General features: G+C 35.2%; 1 protein-coding gene across 8 annotated transcripts in view; it reads left to right on the top strand.

Annotated features, from left to right (window-relative positions):
- Positions 1-4,944, top strand: part of LOC135219569 (5-hydroxytryptamine receptor 1-like) — a 313,078-nt gene extending 308,134 nt beyond the window's left edge. For all 8 annotated transcript variants that reach the window (XM_064256443.1, XM_064256444.1, XM_064256439.1 and 5 more), the window contains one exon: positions 1-4,944. This exon is cut by the window's left edge and continues 629 nt beyond it. The gene's annotated coding sequence lies outside the window, so the exon portion shown is untranslated.
- Positions 4,945-10,452: the final 5,508 nt, after the last annotated feature.

The following is a 10,452-nucleotide window of genomic DNA, read 5'->3' as shown; positions in this document are numbered from 1 at the left end:
TTCATCTGTAGTCTCCCAAGTGTAACGGTGTAATATAACAATAGATATTAGCATATATCTGTTTACTTTTCATGTAAAAAATGAATGTCCTCTTTTCCATAAGTGTTTGAATGTGTACACACACACACTGGTGCAAGCACATGCAAATGTACAGTTGCATGTATTCTTTGGAATGTATGCTATACGTATCCTTTAATTTATAAGTATTGTCGATCACCAGTGGTCCAAAGACAATAATACAAACTTATCTTTCTACAACATAATGTCTGAAATTACAAACATGAAATCTCATTTCATTTTTGCCTGACTAAGTACCCTGATAATGAAAGGAAATACATTTACGCTGAACTACGCAGATCACTGTATTATATTGTACTGAAGGGAATTCCTTAATGATTGCCTGTGAATTAAAAAAATTAATAAGGACTTACTGTATTTCTTACAGTAATGTATGAAGATTTGATGAAACGGAAAATGCTACAACTTTAATGTAAAATCTTTATTTAATAGTATGGTGAAATGTTAAGCTACATTTTTATTGGTATAATATAAAGGTACCTTCCCTAACAATTATTCTTTTTTACACTGACTAAGTACAGTCTATCAATCTGCGTCATTTTAGGTTGGCTGTAATATATGCAATTGAAATTATAGCTATAGCCTACTATGTTCAAAGATAGAACGCGAATTAATGCATCCTAGAGGGCACATTATAGAGGAGATTGTAGTGTCATTACACAAGAATGACGTGTAATTGTCCCGAAATGTTTGACGTCAAATATCACTTGGTGAACAGAAAGCAGAGAAGCAGCAAGCCTGTGCATCAACCAAAGAGTTGACATCAAAGGGCAGACGAGGGTACTTTCTGGTTTAGTGACAGTGTCCTCTTCGCCCGTTCTCTTAGGTTACGGGCGATTCAGATCAAGGGAACTCCTAGAGCCTATTGAGAATTCAGTGGAACAGTAAGTCACGGTTAGTCAGATCGATGACAGGCAGTTAAAGGAATGAGAAACCCACACAGGACTTGGATTCACCAAAGGATCTGAAGCACTGTGATCACGATCAGGTCGTTGATTGGAAGAGAGTGTAGGTCATCTCGCCAGATTACCTGCCAGCTATGGATGCAAACCGATTCAAAGATAACTCGGCAAAATCAGCTATGAGGATTATAGTTAAAACGAAGCAACGAGAGCAAATGCGAAGGGATATGAGTTTGATAAATAATACGTTAAAGGCAGAGGAGACTTCGGGAAATATTTTGTGTAGTATTTACAATGATATTTATAGTTTATGAGATTTAAAAGTTTTATCCTACTCCCATTACTACTATTAGTAGTAGGAGTAATACTGGAAAATTTCAAGATATGATTAAACAGAAAAACATAGCATCTATATATTTCATTTCATTTCATTTCTAGGATCATTTATTAGGTTGTATAACCCACACGGTACTTTCATTACTGTAATATGGATTTTCAAACGTTTATCTAAAATCGGACAAAGCTCTGTTATGGTCTTATACAAACCTTACGATTTGCATATTTCACCATATCTCATTTCCCATTGCAAAAATGTTTGAAAAGCTACAATATTTTGAGGCGGAATATACAGTACATCATGTGTGATTGCTTTCTGTAAATATCAATTTTATGGGCAAGGGTCTTTATTCTTTTCTTGTCGGAGAAGCATTAAACAGCAGGGAAGGACTCGTCAGATGATCAGTCTGTTTAGTCTGGTCACAAGCAACGATGAAGGTGACAGATAGTTTTACGTACAGTCTGTCCACTTAGTGTATATGATATTGCCCTTCAGATTCAATTTATGCTGCATCCTACACAGCCGAAAGGTCGACACTTGCGGTATTGTTTGTTGATTTTCACTTAGATAAACAATTACAAAGATGGAAAAACCAAGGTAAGCCTCTGAATATCCTCTGATTAAAATCTTGGATTCGAAACTTGACATTAATTCACAGTGCGCAGGCTTTAGCTCAAACTTAGAACAATACAAGGTCTTTAACTCAAGCTAAGTGTTCATAAGAATGGTATTATGGTTTCAAAACAAGTAATATAGTTTTGAGTGTTTTAAGCGCCCAATTTTAACAAAAAAATTGGCTGTATTAAAACAGGCGACGTGTAAGTGTATCAGGTTGGCTTCAATACAGGATACAGTCAAGCACATAATTAGGAAAGACAAGTGTATGTCCCAAACTGAAGTTTGTGTTCTATTAAATAATAAATATGCCCTAAGGGATTTTTACTTCAGTTTATAATCATACACTCTTAAATGATTAAACGACGTTCAAAAAGATGAAAGATAAGAGTTCAAGCACTCTACTGTATATATTAAATTTGAAATTACTATAACAGACAATGATATAGCCTATTACGTACATGTCAAGTATATTGTGATACAATTGTAAGCTATAAAACGATGGTAACCTTAGATATATTTCGAAATATTTCTTGAAGAGGCAAATGACAGTCGAGGATATATTTCGAAGTGATCAAAGGAGTATTTATGATATTGCCATAATAGTGGTCTATTATTTTTCTGATTAATTCCTCTTCGGTAAAGGACCACGGAACAAACGTTGGATAAGTGAGTACTATGACTTGATATTTGGAAATAAGGCTCATTTATGATCCATAAAGTGATTATGTAAATAATATGAAACAGATAAACAGATCTGTTTTCAAACCGAAGAGTGGAAACATAGCTAAAAACCACACCTATTTTTCTGTAAAATACGCTTGGACATTTATTATCTAAGTTTAGCTCTACTGGGAAAATGTTGTCATTGTAAAATAGTGTAGTTGATGTGGTCTGAAATCAGTTTTATTTCAAATTACTGGAACTGGATAGCCTACACTTGTGAGAAATCTGGAAATTATACCTGCACAGCAGTTCATTAAACTTAATTATAATAATTTTCTTGGTACTTTTCCAATTCTCATCATTTTTCAATTTTTCATTACCTTCCCCTTCCTGCTACTGTTCTTGGTCTTTTATCCCTTATGTCTAATCAACATTTTTTGGCCGACAAATGAAGTTTCTACAGCTATTGGCATTAGGATTTTCTAGTCACAGTAATAAGTGGAGTTTTATCAGCTTTAATAAATATATATGTATATATAACTTCTTTCGTGCACCATTTCACGATATGTAAGTCGTATTATACTGTACACCAAACTCTTGATAGGCACTAAGCAAGAAGGTCTGAAAGAAGCCAAGTCATTTCTCTAACTTGACTTCTCCATTCCTGAGCTCGCGTTAAATTCTCTTTGGTTTCAGGCAACGTTTAGGCAAGTTTTGAAAAGGAAATAAAAGTGGGGGTACACAAAACAAACAAACAGCTACATGACTTTCAAAACTGGCCTAGACAGTCCAATAGTAGAATGAATACCTCGAATTATGTATCATGATCGTCTGTAATAAATCTAATATGATATTTTTCTTCATTCTGAATCACTGAAGTGGTGCATCTTAAGACGTTTATCTTAAATACTTAACGATAGGAGACGAATTTTCTCATCCAACTACTTCAGCCTTCATCTCTCACTCATACAAATACTGTTCAATTTTTATATTTTTATACTCTGGGTTTCAATATGGGCTGATCCATACAATGAAAATTCCTTAGTCTTAAAGTGTAAATTCTAGTAACCTTTTAAGGGAAAATTTTAATATGAGTATGTATGTGTACGTAAGTGTTTGTATATATGTGCATATATATATATATATATGTATGTATGTATGTATATATATGTATATATATATGTATGTATGTATAATCACAACACTAGATTATCGTAGCGATATATGTATATGTGTAAAGAAATATGAAATATTTATAAATATGCTTCAATGCATCTATGTTATTTTGATGTAAGGGAAAAAAGAAATCTATATGTTTACCAATATGTAGCAATAATAGTAGATTGCTGGTTTCATTACCTTCTTGCAAAAGCAACTTTCTTCAGTGCAGAATTATGTATGTACCGTTGAGCAACACAGCATATTCAAAACATTCAACAGTATTGATGTGGGCATAGCCCATGAAAAATAATACATTATTCTCTTGGAGTGAATTAGCATTTCAACATATAAAAATTGCTATGTTCTTAATAGTGCTTTTATTGTTATTTCTGATTGCAACGTTCCTATACTTAAGAATAATGATTTGTATAAATTTATCAATGGAATGTGTTCGGACGGGAGAACTGTTGGTGGGTGTGAGTTTCGTTTTGTGCGAGGTGATAATTAAGTAATAAACAATGGAAAAATCACGTTGAAAGCCATACTGCTTGCTTATGTATTACTTCAGTTTTATTTTTTCTATATGAAAGACTATACTTGCAGGTGAAATGATGTTCGGAATTATATATTTTTCGTGACATTAGCGACTATGACTAAATGAATCTTGAAAATATCGACTCTTCAACTATAACTGAAAGCTCATACGTCATTCATTGTTTGCTAAATAAAACAATATGATGTTCGTGTCAGCTGACATCATCTGCTAGGGGTAAAATATCTCTTAATGGTACTATAATATGTGTAGATAGGAATGATTTCCTTGGTATTAAAATATAGTATATTCTAAAACCGCTTAGACCAGAGCTGCTTGCTGGCTGAGACCAAAGGTATCCATTAGGTTGTACAAGAATGATTGCTAGCTTGATGGAAAGCTGTTCAAGAGATCCAGTCACTAGTGTCTGTTTCTGGCCAAAAGCCATTTGCTAGCTCTAGTCTAAGAAAATAGTCAAATGTGATTTTCATCTAAGTCAGAAAATAATTACGGGACATTCCCCAGTTTCTTGAATATTCTTCTTGTGACCGACGTAATTAAAGAAGATCTTCAACGTCCAGAATAAGAAATGTGCTACTGGTCTTTGGTGTAATTATCTTTAGAAGGAAAAAATAAAGTATTTTTGTACTCCTCACTGCATTTCATTTCCCTCCTCCTCTGTTAAACGATTTCGATACAGTATAGGGCAGGGACAAAGACATCAAAACTGTATGATATCCCTCCTGTCAAAACAATTCATTCTAAGCTCATCTGAAACTATTAAATGGTATACTGAAAGTATTTCAAGTAAATTAGTATATTTAAAGTAATGAGCCAACTAAAAGTCTCCAAATAAATGGCGTGCATTAAGATTCACATGAGATTACCATAAGGTCAACTAGCCAAGCCCTAAAGGCATCACACAGAATGCAGTACTTAGGTCAAAGGCCAAGCACTGAGACCTATGAAGTCCTTCAGCACTGAAACAAATTGACAGTAATAAGGCGCTATGAAACAATTGTAAGGAGAGGGTGGGAAGTAAAATGGAGGAAAGGAAATATGAACGGAGGTAGAGTAAAAGGAATGAAAGAGGTTGCAGCTAGGGGCCGAAGGGACGCTGCAAACAACCTTAACTAATGCCTACAGTGCGCAGAATGACGTGCACTGACGGAACTACCAATGGTGTATAATCTGACAACAGATTATACACCATGCAATAAGTAGTTGACTGATGGCCAACAGTCAATCAAAACCTTACCAACAACATAATTTCGGTGGAAGTCCAATGTTAATATCCATACAATACCCCAAAACACACACACACACACACACACGCATTATTATATATATATATATATTAAATATATATATATATATATATATATATGTTATATACTATATATATATATATGTGAATTATAGATGTCTATTGTGTTTCCAAAGTCATTATGCTTCCTTGATTAATGCGTGTTTGTATTGTGTTTTTACGTTGCATGGAACCAGTTGTTATTCAGCAACGGGACCAACGGCTTTACGTGGCTTCCGAACCACGTCAGAGTGAACTTCTATCACCAGAAATACACATCTCTGACGCCTCAACGGAATGCCCAAGAATCGAACTCGCGGCCACATAGGTGGCAGGCAAAGACCGTACCAACCACGCCACTGAGGCGCTTAATGCGTGACTCCCGAGAACAGACAAGATATCTCTGTCACGGTTCAACTGAACGAACTCTGGGCTTTCTAGAAAACTTTAACAGCATTAACCACTTCATAAATCTACTTAGAAAGCAATATCAACAAGACAATGAAGCCCCCTTACACACACTGGGCCATATATCTCTATTTGGCAGACTTTTCTCGGTCTTCCTCTCATTCTTCCTCCTGGCATTTTCAAATCCTTCCACCAAACTATCATGTTCCATTCCTTCCACATGATCTAGCAATCTCACAGCACTCCACTCGTACTCCTTCACTTGCACTCAGCTTCTTCACGCCTATGACGTATCTCAACATGTCTCACACTTTAAATTTTTTCTTATACATTAGACTTCTTTCTTTCATTTACATTCAAAACCACTCGCCACTTCAGCCAAGAAGTTTTGACTCAACTTTTTCTTTATAAACTCTAAAACACTGGCTACTTTTCTGGTGCATCGACTTTTGGGCTCAAGACAACTGAGCGCAGTAACAGTTGAGCGTCGACACTTGAGCGTCAGAAATGCAAAATTGTGCTAAGATTTCACATCTCAATAATCTAATGCAGAATAAGTAAATCACTTCAGCGGACTATACAATGATAACGGAAACAGAAACAAATGCCTGTCTCGACTCCAAGTAATGTAGGGGATAGACATCCCTCAAGAACTTATTTGAGCGAATGCTCGGAACATTTCCTAGCAACTGACTCTGGCGTCGATGACCCTGAGATATAAGTATTTTATATCTGTTACTCCTGTTTATTTGAGACTGATGATGAAAAATAAGCACTGAATGGGAGACGGGATTTCAAAATAACTCCTCTGCTATTTCATCAGCTGTATGTGATTCACCTCATATATGTTAAAGGAATGGAAACGTCCTTAGAAGAACAGCAACTACTTCAGGATGCAAATTATTTTGGGTATCTTAATAAGCTGGCCGCTGACTTCGAAGATTCGGGTATTATATGATCACGATCACTGGCGGATGTGCATTCGTCTTCAAAAACGTAAATATCCTTCCTTTGCACTTTCCGTTTAATAGGGCGTTATTACTCCTTGCCACTCTTGAGCATTCTGTCTAGTCTGTACCTACCAGTAGCCTCCGTTTAATATTGAAAAGATCGAAAAAATCAAAAAGAAATGAAAATTGGTCACTGTATAAAGGACCCAGAAATCAGTACAACGACTTAATTATGAAAACCAAGAAAATATATTACAATAAAATATTTAATGAAGAGAAAAATCCCCCCGCCCCCCACCCCCCAAAAAATAAATCCACGATAATTAAGCTGGAATATTAGGACTCAAGAAAGCACACGTTCCACCTGATGTTACCAGTGACCCCAAGAACCTGGCTAATAACGTTGTGAACTATTAAAAAAAAAAAAAAAATCTGTCATAGTTTAGAAAATGTGGTCCATTCTGATCTCCCAGTGATCTTAACGAGTAATAGCAGATTCAGTAAGTTTGAAGAACTAAACAAGAACCACTTGGAAAAAAAAAACACATACACACCAACTGTGAAAATGACCCGTTTCCCCGTACGCGACCTAAAGAGGCAAAAAACTTTAATTAGTTGCGGGAGTTATAATTTGATATATCCAAATGAGTTGAGCCCAGGCATCCTTCCCAAACAGTGAAAAGCTTGCTTATATTATCGTACTTATCAAAACTTATAGAAACGGTAGTTCACGAACAAACGTGGAAACACTTGAAACACCTCAACATTATACACAATGATCGGTCAGCTTACAGAAAAAACCACTCCACAGAAACTACATTGTGCGCAATTGCAAATGATATGATAAAAATTAGGGCAAGTGGAAAATATGGTATCCTGGTTATACTCGACCTAAGTACAGCATTTGACACAATTGACCATAATCTGCTGCTTGAAGACCTGAGAGCAGTAGCCATAGAAGATGATGTACTCAAATGGTACAAAAGCTACTTAGAAAACAGGAAGGTTACAGCGGTTATATCAAATGTGAAATCAGAAACAAAAGGCCTAACTAAAGGAGTGCTCAAGTTACCGTCCTGGGTCCACTGCTATTTGGCATTTACACAGCTGAATTATCTATACTCTGTTTTTTTCCATTTGTCCATCCGCCTGTGGTGTTTGCGTATGGTAACACTGCGTCCCGGGCTTTAGAGTTACATTCAGCTTACATTCAACAATAATAACAATATCCTATTTAGAATATTAATGGTGTAATTTTCAGTTGCAAATGTACACCCAGATATCCTTTATTTACCTAAAACTTACACATAACATAACTATTTAAAGCCTGGGACGCAGTGTTACCATACAAAAACACCACAGGCGGATGGACAGATGGAAAAAAACAGAGTATAGAATCCTAAACAAGCTGAAGGTTAGTTATAAACTGTATGCTGAAGACATTCAGTTCTATTTTCCTCTCGAAACGGTGGAAGTTACTAATAGTAAAATTGATGTAATAATGAGATATAAAAAATGTGGATGTTGGCGAAGAAACTAAAATTCAATGTGGACAAAACCGAGTTCATGTTATTTGGATCTGATAGTGCACTACGACAATAACTATAGGAACTTAGGAGCATCTATTGATTATAAAATATCGATGAAAAATCATACATTGCATATTGTAAAAACATTGTTATCTATCAGAAAACATTGCATTTACTAGAAAATATTTAAACGAAGATACTCTGAAAACAGCAATTTGTAACCAAATACTAAAACTCAATGAAGACAACTACAACGTTATATACTATGTCTTGCTAACTACCTAATAAGAAAATTGCAAGGAGTACAAAATAGAGCAGCCAGGTTAATAAAAGAACTACGTTACCTTGACAAAATAACCCCGGCACTAATCGAGCTACACTGGCTCCCTGTAAAAGCAAGAGTAGAATACAAAATACTTCTTACAGTCTTTAAAGCACTAAAATATGGGGAACCAACATATCCGAGAAACTGCTTAAGTCTCTTTAGACCTAAAGTGAATATTGTGATCAGATAATGCAAGTGAAGCACATAGGCTGTTTGAATCTAAATCAAAGTGTAAGTCAGGTGATAGAGCATTTGAACATTGCGCGCCAAGACTATACAACAAAATACCGCCTTTAGGGAGGATCATACAAGAAGAAAAAGAAAATTTAAAAAAGAACTAAAGATTCCTATTCTGCAGGATCTACGCTACTGATGAGAAAACACAAAAAGGCAATTATAAAATATAAGAAGCAACTTATTTAGAAAACGTACAAGCCAGAGAGGAAATCATCCCTGTGGAGGGCTGTACATAAAACCAAACAAAGTGAACAAAAAGTGAAATTTTAGATGTTATCTTCTCCAATGCGTGGATTCTATGGAATGATATCTTAGAAAATCTTTTTGTTTTCACTTTTCCTAAAACGGAATTATAATAACCAAACAAGTTTCAGGTAATTAGGTAAATGACTGTAGTAACAAAACAACTAATGGAGAGAGAGAGTGTTATAGTTTTGATCAAACAGCTGTAATAATTAAACAACTAATAGAGTAGGAAGCATTAACAAATATTTCGGCCAAATATTTATCGATATATATTCTTTATTGGATCATTCTTCAATAAAGTTAAAGTTATCAAATCTTGGTACAATTTTGCATTTCTGACGCTCGAGTGTCGGCGCTCAATGTCTTGCGCTCCAATATCGGGTCCCGTACCTTTCTTGCTCTGCTTATTGTGTAACCCACCTCATCTTACAGTCATCTGAAATATTTACCCCCAAACACCGAAGCAAGTAAGCTATTTATACCCTACCACAATTACCATGCATTTCTCTAGCTTCACGATTTGCATTAATTCATATTCCCATTTACATTTAGCTTTCTTCTCTTGCAAACACTTTCATATTTTGTGAGTAATTTCTGCAACTTTTTCCAACTATCCAATATAGTTGTTGCATCATCTGGAAACGTCAATCATTCAACAGTCCAACCAAAACCTATTCCCAATTTTTACGCCTTCTTTGTAATATTTAGGTGCAAAAAAAATCCACATGCTTCAGGTATACCATGAAAGATTTATGACACTCAAAACTATTCTGAACATCCACATCACCTACCTATTAATTCTATCATGAGCTTTGAATAGGTTTCTGCTTGTCAAATATATATATATTTTTATTTTTTATTTTCCTTCCTATCAATGCATTTACCAAATTTTCAAAACATTCACTCCACCAGCCCAAAACTGCATTTTACGCATCATCTTTACTATAATACACAGGTTTTCCGTATATCTTAGTTGTACCTTAAATAATGTGTTTTCCTTCATTATACCTTGGTGTTAACAACTTTGGTCGTTGTCAAGCCACATCAGTTACAATTATCAAACTATTTCCACTAAACACATTTCTTAATTCCACGCATCTAAAACTACAAAGGCTCCATGCAGGATTTGCTCTTTATATGCTCCAGCAACTAGGTCTCCT

This window comes from Macrobrachium nipponense, chromosome 1 (genome assembly GCF_015104395.2).
Source record: "Macrobrachium nipponense isolate FS-2020 chromosome 1, ASM1510439v2, whole genome shotgun sequence".
In the NCBI taxonomy this organism is placed as follows: Eukaryota; Metazoa; Arthropoda; class Malacostraca; order Decapoda; family Palaemonidae; genus Macrobrachium; species Macrobrachium nipponense.
The sequence above is the reverse complement of the archived record's forward strand: the minus strand, read 5'-3'. Positions and strand labels throughout refer to the sequence as shown.